Raw genomic sequence first — 14077 nt, 5'->3', positions numbered from 1 at the left:
ATATATGAACAGTTACAGTAACAAACCCCACCTGTCAAAAAGCCGACTTGAAATAGAAAAAATGAAGCTATCTCTGGTAAAGGCAATGATTATCAAATCATTTCAATGATTACCGCTCGGCCACCAGTGGCCGAGCAGTAAAGTCGCGGAACACTGGTAGTTCGGTCCGAGGTTCGAATCCCACGAATGGGCTGGCTGCATGTGCGTTTTCGTGGTTTTCGCCATGCGTAAAGTATATACGAGCCAGTTTCTCTTAGAAAATCCTCCGCGAAGGCATCCCTTCCTTTAGGGATAGATAGCCCCACGAGGCTTTGCCGTAATAATATAAACCAAACCAAACTTTCAAAATCGTTTATCGTTTCATCAAGTTTTTGAAACCTTTCTAAAATTTATGTCTCGGTGAGAACGTGTTTCCATTTATGGTGTATCTTGTACAAGATTAATAAAGTACAAGATTATAAGTATAAGATGAAGTTTAAACTAAGTCTTGTACTATTATCTCTTATTTTCCACTTCCGGCCAGAATAAACGCGTTATATTGTTTATGCAAATTGTACTTGCTAATGCTTAAGTATTTAAGTTGTGGCTTTTTGCCAAGAGCAGAGTTAGATAGGGAAAGAGAGTGAGCCTTCTTGCCACTATATTTCACGCAAGCTTGCAATCAGTTGCTGTCCGCCTTTAAGGCCAGAGGTTTTAGTCCTCTTGAAAGCTAAAGATGTATTGTAGTTCTCCGCAGTTTGCGTACTATATACGTAATAATTTAAAAGGCCATTCTTATTGTTAGTCATTTGTGTAAAGTTTTCTCTTCTTTTTAGTTAGTTAGTTTAAAGAAAGTTAACTCTTCTTTTTAGTTAGTTAGTTTAAAGAAAGTTAACTTTTCTTTTTAGTTAGTTAGTTTAAAGAAAGTTAACTCTTCTTTTTAGTTAGTTAGTAGTTCGCATATTTTTACGTTGAGATCACAAGTGATTGGTCTTTGTATCCCGAAGTGAGGGAGCGCCTGTAATATCCTGGGAAATAAAGGGTAATTAAACCCTTCTTATCTTGTCGTCTCCCATGCACTCCATAGGACATAATTTGTAGTCAAACTCACTGTATAGTCACGATACGTTATGTTTGCCAAGCAGATTACGAGAAATAAAAGTCCTGACAAGGTAATATTTCTCCTTTAAAAACCATGGTTAATTTCTAAAAAAAACTGTGGCAGCTAGCATGTAGGAGAATGACAAAATACTTTATTTCTAATTTTAATATTTACCCTAAAAGAAACTGAATTCCCTTAACTTTTGATTCGTTTACTTGTAAGGATTATGTTAATTTTATTAACAGTTAAATTTTGAGTTAAAGTTCCTTTCCTGTCGATTCTTAACTTCTACTTGCTACTTCCGACCAGAACGTAGTTTTAGAATCACGTCTGAATACATAATGAGGAAGAGCGGTATTTAACCGCGAAGTTCTTCGGTCTTAGGGAGAGAGATAACAGGGTATTATCGCTCGTAATCTATAACAGCTTACGAGAGATTGCAAAGCTATCAATTCGCCCTTGACTGAGAAGCTATCAAGGGCCTTATGTACTTTAGGCCCTTGATAGCTTCGCAGTCTATTAACGTTAAGGGGCTAACTCGGTTAGAATCTTGATTGCTTCGGTTATATCTCTTTAGTTAAGGTTAGTTTAGTATTATTCTTAGTTTCTTAAGTTCAAAGCCAAAGTGTCGGCTTTATTGTACACTCCAAGACGGAGTTTGTTAAATCTTATTTTTAATAGTAAAGGGTTAGTTTACTATTCCATCTTGTTGTTTCCTGTCACACAAACTCAAGCGATTATTTGACTAAGATTCTTGACTTCCAACAGTAACTCAGCATTACACTGTGAGGAATTCTACATACTTTATTATTTAATCATCTGTTTTACAGAACAGTTTTAGCATAACAGACTCTAGTATATGAAGTTGCCTTGTATGCCAGGCATTTTTAGATCCTACACAGTATTTTCAAAACTGCAAGATCATTTTACATGTGAGGTTATCTTATATTCGGCCTAGTATGAATGGCCATAGTTGCAAGCGGTATGATCGATTTGCTTCTATCAAACCAATCTATATTCTTTCGAGATTCTTTAGAAGATTTTATTGCTTAGACGAATCGTGCAATTTTACGCCTTGTCCTTACTCTCTTCAGAATTGGCCTAGATGGGGAAGGCGGAAGCCTGAAATCCTTTTACACTTTAACCGCCACACGATTTTCAGTTAGTCGCTTTGAAGAAAACAAAAAGAATTCAAACTCGTTCTAATTCTATATGGAGTTCTGCAAGCATATAGTAGGAAATCAACAAGCGAAAAAAAAAAATGTACTGAAATTCATTGAGATGCCCACACCGCGGTCTTTGAAAGCGCTTTTCTTCTTCTGATTTAATGACGCAAAAGCGAAATCGAATTATTGATTCAGTGTTTTGTTCGAGATGCGACGAATCGAGCCGCTTTCGTTTTTATTTAACTTAAGTTTATACGCGCACGTGGGATTTTTATTTATTTTTTTTTAACCTTCTTCGTCTTTACTATATAGGAAGAGCATTTTCGGAAGAGTTTGAATTCGAGTCTTTGGTTGGGGCCGATCGATATTTCACCACTGCGTCCTTACTGTGAGAAATCGTTGGAAACTTTTATGGAAGAGTCTATTCCTGTGATATTGCAGGGGTTTAAGGTCTTTCTGCTTTTCAGTGCTCAAACCCGAATTATTTGAAATATCTGCAATGTACGAGTAAAATTACACGAATACTATGTTAATATATCTAAACTTTACCAAATGCAAGAAATCTCGTGGACTTTGAAAAAATGTAATCGCATCCTTTAACTCAAATACGCTTGCACTTTTTAACTGGAAAATGTTTCAGGCGAAAATGTCTTTCAAAGAGAAATTATTATGTTTATGCATAAAAGGGAAGTTATAATATTATATTAAGCTCGCAATTAGTGTTAACTTACCCAACTTCTCTGACAAATACTGGTTAGCAAAACATTTAAATGTTTTCTTTACTAAAAATTATTTGCAGTTTAATCAAAATGCTGATTTTTAGCCCAAAGGGATGTTAGACTCAGAGAGCTATTAGTCTTAAAACGGCATTTTGCGCCGTTTTGCGTTGATTCATTTTTCAAACTATTGCCACCAAATATTATGGACATGTATTATATTTAAAGAAACTAAATAACGAAGAATGCATGAATGTTTCTCGCATTGTGAAAAAACAACAGTACCTAAAGATATGAAATTTTGAATAACGTAGTCCTCCATTCAAATATGGGCGTCTGGAATTCATATTTGGAATATGGAATTTGTTTTATTATATATTTTAACGAAAAGCTTTAAAACTTTAACGAATTTTTGATTAATAAACTCAAAGATTTCAAAGCGAGCAATGGCAACACTGTACGAAAAAAAAAAAAAAAAAAAGAAAAAAAAAATTATCTCCAGCGCCTGAGAATCTCCAGCGTATAGGAAATTCTAAAGACATGCTCTTTTAAAAATATTTAGTGATATTGCTGTTGAATTGAATTTTATGATTTAAGTGAGAAGAACATGATATTTAATAAATAAAGGTAACACACAAAACGTTAAAAAAAAAACGCCCCTTGAGCGTAATATAAAATCTGAAAGCTTTCAGATTTATTTATTTATATATTTTAAGTGGCTAATTTATTTCTTATGAATAGTTCGCCATAGAAATCGATAATATTTTATTTTTTTATTTTAGATACTTTGCTAAAAATTCATTATTTATCTAAAAAAAAAAATCATAAAATTGAACTTTCCCCTAAGTACACGCAAATCCCCCTTCAAATGAGTAATATAATACTATAATAAAATTTTAATAATGCTTATAGATCTAAAGGAATGAAAATATTTACAGCAGTTATTGTTAAATCATTTACATATTATAGAATATTTTGACCATTAGCTAATATAAAAATATCATTGTAAATAGCCTATAAAATTGATTTTTTAAAGTTTTATATATTCTGTATTTATATCTTATTTCTTTGAAACGTAGACTATGCATTATTTTTATCCGAAAATAGCATTTTAGAAGAAATGTAATGAAAATAAATGTAATGATCTAGGCGATTCATTTGAAAAATAGATGCGAAAGTAACTTGGAGGTAGGAATTTTCTCAATAATATTTGTTTTCCATAACATTATGAAAATACTTAATTATAAGCTGTGTATGAGAACATTAAGTATTTAACTCTGTTATTCTAATCGAATAAAAACGGTTATAAGGTTTCCCTTAATTCTTCGACGTTAAATGATAATTTATTGTTATTAATATTTTAAATAATCTCTAACCATTTTGTTTATTCCATTTTAAGATAAATATTCAGGAGTTTTGATTTCTGAGAGAGAAAATTTTCCCTGAGCAAATTATTTTTCAGGAGAGTCTATTTAGTTAATAAAATCAATAAAGCTGATTCTTAGTTTATGTATATTCATTGCCAAATTCACACAAGAGGCAACAAATAAAAGATTTAAATACAAAAATAAAGCTCTGCGTAGGAAGTGAAAATCAACAGCAACTTTAAATACAACAGCAGCTTTAAACGCATTAGCACTTATAAATTTTCTCAAAATAATTAATTACCAAGAAGTTTTACGAAATGAGTATTAAATATATGTTTGGTTTTAAATGTTTGCTTTAATTATTAATTGATTTATTTAAAAGAAATGGCAAATATGTTAAATGGGATTACACGAAAATGTATCGTTATGGATTTTGTATACTTAGATAGGTAATTTTAGTAGAATTATAAGTAAAATTGTTGTATTTTTCCATGTAATACAGCGCGAGACAAATTTTAAGAAAAAAATATGCCGGAAAAGGAAGGTAATGCATTGCTACGGAAAAGGCATAGCATATAGTGGCAAATGCATTTACCATTGACTAAATGGATATCGCGGTAATTTGGCGAGATATCTTCAAGCTCACAATGGGTTTGGATTTTGGCTAACAGCGATTTTGTCGTTAAATTTGGCAAGAAATCGCAAAAAGTCGCCAAGTCTGGCGAGCATTTGCCGAGATTTTAGTCCGGTCCCTGTATCACCGTAATAAGTATTGTAATTAAATAAATGTAATTGATCGCTGTGTCAGCTTTAACCGTAGTCCAACTCTTGTATTGCTTTCCGGTAAATTCGAGAAGCAGAAAGTACTGGAAAAATCTCGGTGGCCGGCTGAAAACTATAAAGGGTCGGAGAGAGCGCATCTGAGTTCAGCTGCTCAGTTATTGTTGTTGCGAGTTTTATAGTTCTGCGTGACCTGAGATATATATTCAATTAGCTTTCTCTTTAGATGCAATTTGCATTGCGTTGTGTTTAACGTTTTTAGTAGTTTCAAGCGTAACAATTGATTATACTGTGTGATACTGTGAACACTTGTACGAATATTTCTGTGGAAAATTCCAGACTTCTGAAATATTTCTTTTGATAAAAATAAATTTTTATAAACCTATTATCGTACTTGTACATTCAGTTTATTACGAACCCGTACACACGCAACAGTATTGAATTCTCAAATCGCAGTACTCGAAATATTTGTAATTTGAAGCAATATTTGTATGCCATAATCAACTTGAAATATACTATTACTTGAAATATACTTGAAATATACCATGAAGAATTAGTAATTTGATCCGAGTTCGAATACTGGCAAATGTACTGGCTGTACGGGTGATTTCATTTTTTCTACGTAAATTGTAATCAGTTTTCTTAAAAAGTTTTCCACGAAAACCTCCCTCTTTTTATGCAGGTAGCCAACGTATGCATTGTCTCAATTAGTCAATCATTAGTCATTCATTAGTCAACCATTAAATACGCTGTTATCATTAAAAATTCTTAAACGGCATTTTTCAGTCAATAAGGTATATCATTTTCATAAGGAGAAAATGCAGAGTTTTTATCATTGTGATTTGAAAAGCAACATTTAAGCTTTAACCTTTTATATCTATGATTAAGAAAATAAGTTATGGCCAATTTAATTATCAGGTGCTGATATTTCAGAAACCTAAACAGGCATATAAAAGACTAGCTGAAAGCTAAGCAATGCATTACCTTCCTTTAGTTTTCGTATTTATTTGCCTTAAAATAATAAAGCTTTTTAATTTTTTTATAAATTTCTTTTACTTACTTGGCAACAATTAAGTCCGTTCACTTTATGTATTGAGAAAAATCAACAAAAGCAGAAACAGTTTCGTCACTTTTCTCTTTCCTTTCTCTCTCTCTTTTTTTTTTTTTTCTTTTTTCTTTCTTTTTAGTCGACTAAGACCTAAAAGACCTATGCTGTTTTGAGACTGATAGACCTAAAAGACTATCAGTCTCAAAACAGCATTTTGCGTCGTTTCACTTTCTGCGTTAATTCACTTTTCAAACTGTTGCCGCCATTCATTCATTATATTTAAAGAAACTAAATAATGAATCTATGAATTTTTCTCACATTGTGAAAAGACGATACCTAGAGCCATCAAATTTTGAATAACGTAGTCCTTCAGTCGAACATGGGCACTTAGAAGCCCGAATTTTGAATTTCGAATTTTGTAAAACTTTAACGAATTCTTTAGTAACAAACTCAACGAGCTCAAAGCGAGCAATGAAAACACTCTGCAGAAAAACTATTTTTATTTCTAGCGCGTGAGACTGTATATCGGAAATTTTAGAGTTATAATGTTTTTAAATATTTTGTGATATTGCTGTTGAATTGCATTTTATGTAGTTTAAGTGCGAAGAACATGATATTTATTAAATAATGGTAACGCACAAAACTTAAAAAAAAAAAAAAAAAAAAAAAAACGCCCTTTTGGGGGCAATAGCTTTCTTTTTCTTTTTTTTTTCTTGCAAAAATTTTTTTGTTGAAACAAAATGTATTAAAGCTATTTTAATGATATTCTATAATAATGTTTTATGCGTTATTGACTGCGTTTTTAACTAAAAGCTAATTTTAGTGCATTAATTTGATTTATTTAAAGGTAAGTGTAAAAAAATTTGGAAATTCTGCAGAAAAATCCTGCATTTCCATAATAAATTTGACATATTTCAGTTAAATCTGCGAAATATCATAAAACGTTTAATCGCTGCACGGGCAAGCGAATAAAAGAGATATACGGTGTCAAAGAGGTTAAAATGCGTTTTGTTGAATACCATCTAGAACGTTAATATTAAATTTAACTAAATGTATTTGTGGAAATCAGACTTTTTCATAAGTTTATGAAAACTTCATTACAATTATACTTGCTGCACTATCATTTTCATTGCATTTTAACTGGAAAAAACATGTATTTAGGAAATATCCTATACTTTGAACAAATATATGTATATAAATCTAAAAGTTTCAGATTTTACATTACGCCCAAAGAGGCGTTTTTTAACGTTTTGTGTGTTGCCTTTATTTATTAAATTTCATGTTCTTAGCACTTAAACCATGAAATTTAGTTCAAAAGCAGTATCGCAAAAGAATTTTAAAATAAGCATGTCTTTAGATTTTCCGACAAAGTCTCGCCTCGCTGGAGATAATTTTTTTTATCCCGTACAGTATTGCCATTGCTCGCTTTGAAATCGTTGAGTTTGTTAATCAAAAATTCGTTAAAGTGTTACAAAGTATGAAATCGATAATAAAACAAATTCCAAATTTGGGTTTCCAGATGCCCATATTGGATTGAAACGCACGTTATTCATAACGTGATGGCTCTAGGTACAGAGGTTTTATTACAGAGGGAGAAACATACATGCTACATTTATGCAGCTTCTTCATTATTTAATTTCTTTAAGTATAACGCAGGGCTCTAATATTTGGTGGCAACAATTTGAATAGTGAACTAACGCAAAAGGCCAAGACCATTGTGTAGGCATCGATCATTACACAGAGGAATTTAATGAAATGTTAAAAAAATGCTACCTTTTTTTAATTATAATCATAAAAATATGAATCCAAATTCTTTTGAAATTTAATACTACTCGTACATTTCCCGTGTTTTGGTTCATTGTAACCAATGACAGCTTTTAGCTTGCTTTATCTTGCTTACAGGCGCGAAATTTATAAAAATGTGCCCTCGAGTCTATCCAAATGAAAAGCCAATGAAAGAATATTCTTATTTGTCTGAAAAATAAAAATCTGAAAAGAACCTTCTAGAAATCGGGCACCGTATCGTGTTTCTATGTGAAAGAGTCGGCTAGTTCGTTTTGGTGTTAGTCTAACAGATGGCTTCCCCCTCTGAGCGATGTTATCTGCTTTTATCTGCGAAACATCTTTTTCCAGAGCCGGGTTTTGCTACACATCGCCCTTGTGCCTCGACTGTGATTAAGCATAAGATCACGCTTGAATGAACCGCTTTCCCTTTTTTGTTATATTTCACGCGCGATCAGCCGAAATGTGGAAAGAAAGAAGTACGATTGTTATGATCGTTGGACTGAAAACCGAAAGTGCTTGCAGGATGTAATAAAACTAAATCTTATGCAGGATATGATTTTCTGTTCAACAATCAATTATAATGAATATTTCTAGCAGATAATTTAATGAAACTGATGGACTGGCAAAGGTAACAGTTCTAAAATTTAATAAGCAGTAATTGACTCTTTGATCTGATCTTCGATAGGTGAACGAGTGCATAAAGCCATTGAAAACTGAACGAGTTGGCGAACGGACTATCTGTCTGAACATGCTATTTCTCTATTTTTTTAGCCCAAATGGCATTAGTCCAGAAGGGCTATTAATTTCGTTTTGGCATTTTGCGTCGAAAACTTTAAAAGTCTAAATCACTTTTTTAAGGTGTTGCCACCCAATATTATCGATCTGTATTATATTTGAAGAAATTAAATAATTAGGAATCTGCATAAATATATGTAGTATGTTTCTTGCATTGTGATAAAACAACGGTACCTAGAACCATCCAATTTTGAATGACGTAAATCCTACTGCGAATATGGGCATCTGGAAGCCCAAATTTGCAATTTGTTTTATTATCTATTTCATATTTTGTAAAGAATTTATGAGATTTTGATTAATTAAACTCGACGATTTCAAAGCGAGCAATGGCAACACTATGCGAGGAAAAAAATTATCTCCAGCTCTCGAGACTGTGTATCGGAAATTTTAAAGATATGCTCTTTTTAAATTATTTTGCGATGTTGCTGTTGAATTTTATGATTTAAGTGAGAGGAATATGATATTTAATAAATAAAGGTAACACAAAACGTTTAAAAAAACCGCTCCTTTAAGCGTAATATAAAATCTGAAAGCTTTCAGATTTTTTCATTTTCATTTTTTTTTTTTTTTTTTTTTCCAACATAAAAGCGAGCCTGATTTCATTCGAAAATCCTCTATGAAAGCCTTCTACGTCTTAGGCAAATAATCCTCGTCTGCTGATCATATTCAGTTAATAAAACTAACAAGAATATTTTTAAAAAAATTAAATTCTTCAGCTCCTAGTGACAAAAAAACTTGACTATATAAAATTTTATAGGTCAAGCTTATTATAATAAATTATAATTAAAGTTTTATAGGTATACCCTCTTCCCTATAAAGCTTAAGTATTTAAACCATTTTTCCCTAGAAATTTCATTATGAAAGTAACGCTTTTAAGGCAGAGAACTTTCGTGTGTTGGCATCTATAAGGAAATACTTATCCTAACCTCGTTCGAATCCTACGAACGGGCTGTCTGCGTGGGCGTTTTCGTGGTTTTCCCATGTATAACTTGTTTAAATATGAGTCAGTTTCACTTAGAAAGCCCTCCACGAAGGCATCCATTCCTTTCGTGTACTGTCTAATGGCGGAGTACGTAAATAATAATAACAACCTAACCAATGCATAGTATATCTCTGTTTTGCGATGGTTTAGCTTACAGAAATTCAAGTTTAGGCCCGCCTTAGAATATAGGGCAGAATAAGAAACTGAAAAACATTAAAATAGGGGGGGGGGATTTAACTGAATTGTTTAGAAAAATCAGGCTAAGTAAATCTTAAATATAACAGCCATAGTTCGAAAGAAATAGCATTTTTGTATGGAATTTAAATAACCCATCAGCTCCTTACCGTAAAAATTCTTAATGGTTGGAAGGAGGAAAGGAAAAAAATTATCGGGATTGAAGCTTTTGATTATTTTTCAGTAAGATATCCAGATATCCATGTCTCATTATATCTCGTGATAATAATTGATAGCCTTTTTGCTTACTCCTTCATGACCGATGATCCTTACCCATGCGCTTCTTAGTGCAAGCGAAATCACAATCCATGACACAGTTGAATAAAACCTACGCAGTGATTCTATATGAATTTTAGTTCGTCTTTGGATAAAGATATGCAAATAACTATATTTATTATTTATTACTTTGTGACAATTTAATATGAAGGTAATATTTTATGTTCATTTTAATAGTTAAAGTTTTGGTTTATTTAAGTGAAAGCAGTCTATGTGTATATATTGTATATGCGGAATATAGCATCAATAACTCGTATATTCCGATTCGATTTACAATTAATTCGATTCACCGCCAAAACGCGATTGCATAAAATAAGAACTGATTCTATTAAAAATATATCTCAACAATGATTTCGTTTGGGGGGAAGAATTAGTTTTTTTAGCCTCCTTTGTTTAAAATTTATTTTTAAGATAGTGGAAAGATATGGAAAAAATAGCCATTTGTGATTTTAGTTTTTCGTGAATTTCCTTTTAAAACCTAGAGATTTTCAGAAATAATCATATCCTGGTAAGATTAGCAGGTTAAAATGAACGACATGTACACAGAAAAGCGAAACTTTCTCATTTATATAAAAACAAAAGCCTTAAAGCAATGTTTTTTCAAAACTTAATTTATATTATTGTTTACAGAGCATTATCTGCTGAGTCTTTTTTTTATTTAACATTAATATTCGTATTACGACTTAACTTCATTATAATGCATTCACTAGGAGAAAAGTGGATGTACCTGCTGTATGCTGGCAGTTCCACCCAGGTTCAAATGCCTGGGAACCACTTTGCTGCATGGACATATTTGTAGATTTTATCTTGATTAAGACTGAATATTAGCTACATTTTTTTTTAAAAATTCTTCACGAAGGCTTAGAAGAATAATCTTCGAATGCTTTCCCATGCTCGATCAAACAATGAATAACAATATTTGCCACAGATCTAATGGAATCTTAGTTCTTTGCATTACATTATAATATTTTATTTAGTTAGCATGTAAGCAAAATATTGTTACTTTTTAGCTTACACTGTAAGCTGCATGCTTCGTAATAATAATGAGTATGGCGTATATTACATTTAGTTACAGTCAAAGAAAAAAAGTATTTTATTTGTTCTGTTATACGTAACTTATTGTATGTTCATATATTAATGCCTATTTATTGTTCATATTACATATAGCTTATTGTAGTGTTCCAGTATAAGAATAAAAATAAAATAAAATATAGGAAGTTAAATATCGATAAAACTGTTTTATCACTCTTCGACTCAAACGTTGTCAAGACGTTATAAGGTACTTTCTCACTCCTTTCTACACGCATTCGTGGTGTAACGGTAGCACTCTCGAAGCGTATTCGAGAGGTCCAAGTTCGAGTCCCGGCGAGAGCTTTGCTCATTTTTTTTGTGTTTCCTACTTTAAAAATCCTAATGACTCTACAGTGGCGCCCGAACTAAAAGGTGGTGGATGATGATTCTTCACCACCAGGATTTGGCGATTGGGTCCTCTTATCCCCAGTCAGCCTTTAATAGTATTATTGTATTTTCTTCCTCTTTTCTGCATGCCTTCATAGTATAACGATAGTACTGTCTGTCTACGAGAAGAATAGCACACGCCACAGTGTCTGGCGGTCGCTATTGCAACTGGCTAGTATATTTCAAATAGAAGCGAATCAAGGACTGTTTTATTGTTATTTTGTTTTTGGGGACTGTTGGCTGAGGGGAAAGCAGTTTATCATTCGTCTTCAAGACACCCCTACGGACAATGGGTCAAGGCTCGTTTCTACGGCAATAGACAGCTGCAGATTAACTGGCGAGAGCTTTTCTTGTGATAGACAGACTTTACACTCGGCGTGTATTCGAGAGGTCCAGGTTCGAGTCCCGGCGAGGGTATTGCTCATTTGTGTTTCCTATTTCAGAATTTCTAATGACTCTACAAGGTGATGGAATCTGACACCGAAACCTACTGCTTTATCTGGCGTATTAGATATGCTTCTGTTCGTCTGATATTAGTAGACGTATCGAAATTAAATATTTTAAAGTTATTTATTTATTATTAATTTCAAAATTAATTATATTAATTCAGATTTAAATTATTAATTATATTAATATCAGATTCTAAAACCTCATGATAAAATCTGAGTCTGACAGTAATAAAACAATTTTATCAGTGTTGTGTCTACTGTATTTTATTTTATTTTTATACTGATTAATTATAACTAGTAGATTATTAATTTTAACTTGTCAATCTCAGCCAAAATTTATTCACTTATACACAAAATTTACATTTATTGTTTTATTAATGATTTTTTATTTTTGCTTAAGTTTTAAATTTATTAAATTGCCTTGTAGCCACATTAAGTTATTTTAAAGCAGGAGAAATGAAAAATGAGCAATGCTCTCGCCGGAGCTCAAACCACGGACCTCTCGAATACGTGTCGAGCATGCTAACAACTACACCACAAAAACAATGCTAAGAAGGCGGGAGAAATTCCTTACAGCCTGTTTTGTTCTAATGTAACGTAATAAATTTATATATATATAAACCTTTTAAAAATATTCCTAAGTTTACTCTAATACTTTTTTTATGCTCTAGCTTATGCTTTAAATATTTTTACCTCACTAGCATTAAAGACTTTTCTCCATATGCCTAGGAGATAATTTAATTCTTGTTCTATTAAATAAATTATTATTTCTTATCAAGCAAGTTCAATGCAAGTGTTAGGCCTTTTAAGTACTTAAAAATTACCATCACTTTAATTAATATACATTAGTTAATATATATATAAATTCAATTCAATAGAATTCTATCTACTTTTTTCAAAGGAGACAATATACTCCATAACCTGCTAGAAAATAAATTATATATATATATATATAACATTTATTAATAGCATATAAGAGAGAAAATGTCACCGCATTTCAGTGTAAAGAACCAAGCCGAGCAAAGAAATCTCATTATGAGAAATGGCAATGCCACTCAAACAAAGCTAACTTCACTCACGGGTGTAAGAACTCAATTTTTGCTAGGAGAAGCTCTTTAATGACCAGCAACTGTCAGAGGAACAGTGGTTTATGGTTGCTTTAATTTTATGTAAGGTGTTGAAGAAGATGCTATTTTTGGATGAAAAAATATTATATGAGAATTAAGAAAATTAATTTTTAGATTCGATTGCGTAAAATGCATAAAAATACATTGCTGAAAGATCAGAAGATTTCGTATGGATATGAGTGGAAGGGTATGGTTTTTGATACCCGTTTCTTGTTCCACTTTTACTTCCTTGTACGAAGTAAAAAGGAAGTATTGTAATCGCGAAAGGTTTCAGGCAGCATATTTCAAGGAAAATATCCATTTTGACCGCTATCGAATGCAATTTAACGATGTTTTTGCGTGATATCTGTACGTAAGGACAGAATAAAAGACTCGTTTCCTCCAAAAAAATTATAAAACTTCTTTAAAATGAAAACTGAAGAGAATTTTTCGTGGCGTCTGTACGAACGTATGTACGTCCGTATCTCACATAACTCAAAAACGAGTAGCCTCAGAACGTTGAAATTTTGTATATAGGACTGCTATAGCATGTAGATGTGCACCTCGTAGTTTGGTTTTTGATACCCGTTTCTTGTTCCACTTTTACTTCCTTGTACGAAGTAAAAAGGAAGTATTGTAATCGCGAAAGGTTTCAGGCAGCATATTTCAAGGAAAATATCCATTTTGACCGCTATCGAATGCAATTTAACGATGTTTTTGCGTGATATCTGTACGTAAGGACAGAATAAAAGACTCGTTTCCTCCAAAAAAATTATAAAACTTCTTTAAAATGAAAACTGAAGAGAATTTTTCGTGGCGTCTGTACGAACGTAT

The 14077-nt window shown here is 32.1% G+C and overlaps 1 protein-coding gene across 4 annotated transcripts in view; it reads left to right on the top strand.

Moving 5' to 3' along the window:
- tup (LIM1_Isl and LIM2_Isl domain-containing protein tup) overlaps positions 1 to 14077 on the top strand; it is a 291256-nt gene that overhangs the window by 151120 nt on the left and 126059 nt on the right. The gene's annotated exons all lie outside the window — the stretch shown is intronic.

Source organism: Stegodyphus dumicola, chromosome 2, assembly GCF_044657685.1.
Source record: "Stegodyphus dumicola isolate Sdum_Otavi_A_Nest chromosome 2, ASM4465768v1".
Classification (NCBI taxonomy): domain Eukaryota; kingdom Metazoa; phylum Arthropoda; class Arachnida; order Araneae; family Eresidae; genus Stegodyphus; species Stegodyphus dumicola.
Note: the sequence above shows the minus strand (reverse complement) of the source record. Positions and strands in the feature narration are given on the sequence as shown.